Source organism: Camelina sativa, chromosome 20 (genome assembly GCF_030686135.1).
Source record: "Camelina sativa cultivar CO46 ecotype springtype chromosome 20, ASM3068613v1".
Classification (NCBI taxonomy): Eukaryota; Viridiplantae; Streptophyta; class Magnoliopsida; order Brassicales; family Brassicaceae; genus Camelina; species Camelina sativa.
Genome location: NC_141899.1, coordinates 18,078,561 through 18,083,379, shown reverse-complemented (window position 1 = coordinate 18,083,379; position 4,819 = coordinate 18,078,561). Strand labels below are relative to the sequence as shown.

The 4,819-nt window shown below is 45.5% G+C and overlaps 1 non-coding gene across 1 annotated transcript; it reads left to right on the top strand.

Annotated features, from left to right (window-relative positions):
• Nucleotides 1-3,977: 3,977 nt before the first annotated feature.
• LOC147919121 (small nucleolar RNA R71) lies at nucleotides 3,978-4,084 on the top strand. Its single transcript, XR_015594243.1, has one exon. It is a non-coding gene; the product is annotated as a small nucleolar RNA R71 (small nucleolar RNA).
• Nucleotides 4,085-4,819: the final 735 nt, after the last annotated feature.

The window sequence follows — 4,819 nt, the reverse complement described above, 5'->3', positions numbered from 1 at the left end:
ATCATAGTCCTCCAAGTTATCACTCTGTCCTTGCCCAGTCGGCTCTCTCTCTCTTTAGCTTCGGATTCCTCCTCCGGGTTATACAGCTCTTCCAATGGTGGCGTGAAGTATATGTTGTCCCCTAGCTGGATTTTTGTGCACACGACGTTGGGCAGGATCATTTGGGTAGCTCCGACTGCTGGATGAATGAACTTGAAGAGCAACATATCATTTGGCTTCTCATAAGCCAAGTATCTCGCCAATGTGAGGTAGTCGATGTCCAACCATCTCGGCTCATGTACCACTCCCTTCAAGGGCACATCGCAAGCTACCAAATTTGGTGTGACCAAACCTCCTATGGAGATCTCTCCAGCTCCCTCTCTCCTCTCAGTTTTCATTGCCCAAGACTTCAGATACAAGAACTGATCTAACAAGACAAAGACCAAACTTGTATCCGCAACATCACCTACTAGCGGTTTAGCGTCCCTAGCATTGTCTAATACTCCACACAAGGCAATGTCTAGCAGCTAGAGCTCATGATTATTCACATTCCTAGTCTCCTTCATAGCAAATAAGGTGCAAGCTAGAGACTTGTGAAAGTACCTCAAAACAGGGCTCTTATTTGAGCAGATTTGGAGCTTGTAGACTTGTAGGGAAGCTTGTCTCCTAGTGTCAGCCATAGGGACTTCATCTCCTCCTTGCTCACCTCCATGTTTTCTCCACTAACAGCCTTGAAACCATACAGCTTCTCCATCTCCTTGAAGGTAAGGTTGTATTCCTTGTTGCGCACGGAGAAAGTGATGAACCCGATCCCCCATCGAGTAGCAAGGTCGGGTGGTCTTCAAAATAGTGTAGCCGCAGCATGGAGAGAAAGTGAACCGTGTCCTCCTCATAGGCTTCGAGGTTGGTTCCCATCATCTGGCCCAGGTGGCACATGTCGAAAAAAAATTCGACATCTCTAGCGATCCCTATCTGCTTCATTGTTTCTCGGTGAGCGTAGCGGGTACCAACGAAGCTCATCTTGTGGAGGACCTTGAAAAGCTTGGCCGGAGTCTCCACCTCTTTTTACTTCAGCCTCCTCGATGCCAATCGGGTGCGTTCTCTCTGCTCCTCCTCTCGGTCATGGCTCTCCTCCTCCGTGTCTTGATCTTCTTCTTCTGCCTCTCTCTCAGCTACTTTCTTAGCCTTTTCAGATGCTGGTCTCTTCCCTCTTGCAACCACAGCTCTGCTTCTCAACCTGGAGGTTTGGATCTTCTCCGATTCTCCTCTATCTACATCAGAATCGACCTCCATAGGGTCGGTGACGGTTCTCTCGGACGTAGACAGGTCCCTACGTCAAAGATATCGGTGGACAGCACTTGCCACCGGGCTTGGTGAGCAAACTCGGGGGTCTGTACGATCGGTTGCTCGAGCACCTGCTCGGGTGACGGATCAGGTTGGGGATTGGAAACGTCCACTCAACGGTTGGGAATGCGAAACGTCTCCTCTTCCTAGGAAATCACGAGCTTCGACGGCTTCATCTCCGGTTCTAGCAGCGGTGGAGGTTGATCTGCTCCCCTTCTTTTGGTAGGTCTTCATCTTGGGGGCCATTGTTGAATCCTTGAAAAGAAGGAAAAGCTAAACTTGAGATCAATAGGGTTAGCTCCCGAAAATCTTAAAGCACTCGAGTTTGAGAGATAGAAGAAATAAGAAGAAGGAAGTTTAAAAGCACTTATCGATTTTTTTTTTTTTTGGGAGGAAGGGGTTGGTCCTCTTAAATAGGAAAGGTTGCCGCTAGGGTTTCACCGAGAGTGGGCTAGGGTTTTTGTGGAATTCGGGATTCACTCGCCACCCGAGTAGGAACACGATCAAGTGCGTCGAGTACGGATTTGGGTAAAGCCTCGGGTTTCCCAAAATTTCCTTTTATTATATAAATATAAATTCGTAAAATCGAAAATAAGACAAAATAAATAAATAAAATTAAAATTAAATAAAATAAAAGGACTTTCTTCCAAGTGAGCTTGTTTTAAGTCACTTAGCTTGACTCTTCATGCTCTTCAAGCATGGGTTTTAGGAGGGAGAGGTTCTGGAATCCTCTCCACTGGAACAGACTGGCTCAACCAATCTTCCTGGTCTTGTCCTGGTTCCACAGCAAATGTAGTATCAGCTTCTTGGTGATGCTTGATCCTTCTTGGTTTTGTTTGGGTAGAGAAAGCTTGACCATCAATGGTTAGCTTCTTAATTCCCTTCTTGATGCCAAATTCCATTTTGAAGTGCTCTCCATGCTCAATGCTGATCTTCCCCATTTTCACATCTATTACCGTTCCTACTGTTGCCAAGAATGGTCTTCCTAGGATCAGTGGATCGTCTGGTTCCTTATCCATATCAAGGATCATGAAATCAGTAGGAACTTCCACTCTTCCAATCCTGAGAGGCAGGTTTTCTAGGATTTCAATGGGTGTCTGATTGTTCTATCAGCTAGAACCAAATACAGACTACTCGGTTTAAAACTACTGAAACCCATCATGTTGGCAACTGATAGTGGCATGATGCTGACTGAAGCTCCCAAGTCGCACAAGCAATTGTTGAAAATCCAAAGTCCTATTGAACATGGCAATGTAAAAGAGCCAGGATCCTCCAATTTTTCCTCAATTCACTGTTCAAGATCTAAACACACTCCACTCCTCAAAATTTCATTCCCAATCTCCTTGACAGCTTCCTTTACGTCAATCTCCAGCTAAGCTGTCTCCTTGATGATTTCCTCTCGAAGTTCATGTGGTGGCAAGAGCTTAGGAGGTAGGGCTTTTCGCTTGGCCATACGCTCTGCAAGCGCCTCTAATTGGATGTTAAGAGTAGCTCTAAACCTTTCCTCTAATTCTCCTTCTTCAGCTTGGGGAAGTTGAGGTTGATATGTCATCTGAACTTCTACTCGATGGATCATATGATCACCATCATCGGGTACATCATCGGGTTCAGCTCCGAGTGATGCATTGATTAGCAATTCTTGAGCCGGTGCTTGGTCATCAGCTCGATCAGCCTCCTCAGGTGACAGATCGGGTTCATACTCGGATATATAGTACTGATACTTATTCACCCCATAGTGATCCATATCCTCCCGATCTTGAACATTGCTGTCCTCAGTGAGGTAACCTTCAATATCATCATCAAGAAAGATTGCTTGGGCAGTGGCATAATCCTTTGGGTTCTGAACAGCTTTACCTGGAAGCTGGTTAATTTTCGGAGGTGGTTGGGTGTTGTGGTGGCCTTCTAGGTATCTCAGCTTAGTGTTGAGGGAATCATATTTGCCGTTCAGGTCATTATACCCGGAGTCTATCTTGTTGCTCTTCTTCGCGAACCGTTATGCAATGTCCATAGCAGCCGATGTTTGATTCTGTATCATCTGCTGAAGCAGTCCGCGTAGATCAGCTTCTTGGGATTGGTTCTACGGGCCTTGCTGTGGTTGGAATCCAGGTGGTGCAATTGGTTGGTGGTAATTGCCAGAATATTGCTACTTAGGGGCATAGCCTTGATTGTATTGGACAAAAGGCTTTTGCTGGCCCGGGTTCCCTTGGACTGCGGATGGGTAGATTTGGCCTTGAGGATTTGCAACATTCGGGTTACGGTATGACAGATTCGGGTTTGGTTTGTAGTTGTTGTAACCACCTTGGTTGTTGATGTATTTCACATCCTCTAGCTGAGCACTCTCCCCATCTTGTTTCTGAAACTGGTCTTCCTCTAAGATGGCATGGACATGTTGCTGCTGGTTGAAGAGCTTATCCAGCTTGTCATTGAGGGCTTTCATGTCTCGCTTGTACTTGGCATTATCCTCTCCAGTAGATCGTATACTGCGATCATACTCCTCATTGTAATGGCCATCAAATTGAGCCAAGTTCTCCACTACATCCCAACCTTTATCAACATCCTTGTTGAGGAAGTTACAGTTACTTGCGGTATCCAGCAACATCATGATCTTAGGGACTACACCTCGGTACAAAGTACTTAGCAATGAAGCATTGTTGAATCCATGATGAGGGCATCTGCTTGTGTATCCCTTGAAACATTCCCAAGCTTCACTGAACGTCTCATTGCTCTTCTGAACAAAGCTGGAGATGTCATTTCGCAGCCTTGCGGTTCTGGAGTTGGAGAAGAATTTGGCTAGAAATGCCTTTTTGCATGCTTCCCAGGTGGTGATGGACTCCTTAGGGAGTGATTTCTCCCAGATGTGTGCTTTGTCTCCCAAAGAAAATGGGAAAAGCCGGAGTTTGAATCCATCTTCACTAACTCCATTGATCTTGGTTAGGCTACAGAGCCTATCAAACTCATCTAAATGGTCCAATGGGTCCTCCTTTGGCAATCAATGAAACTTGTTGCTTTGTATCATCTGGATGAGACTACTCTTGATCTCAAAGTTGTTGTTTTGGACAGCAGGTGGCACAATGCCATTTCTTTGAGTATGAGTAGATGGAGCATCTCCCGCTCCTATGTTGGTCCTTGCTTGAGGACATGGTGGACCATTCTGATTATTCATTATCTCCTCAATTATGGTTGGTTGGGGTCGTTGGACTTGTTATGGACGGAGTAACCTTGTTCTGTCGATGTTGTCGATGAAAGGACTCAAGTTTTGGCTACCCTTGGATCATGTTTGCATGCACAATCAGTTAACCGAGTGAGTACACAAAGGTCTACCCGATCCAGGTGATCGAGTGACGGGCCATGTGGGTACTTGGGTTGTTCTTGAAATGCAAAACAAACAAACATGAAAGTAAACAAGTCAGTACCGAACCAAAGTGTATAATAGAACTTGATCTAGAAAGTGCTGAAATCTTAAACGTAGGAAATTAGATTCAACCAAATGGCAATG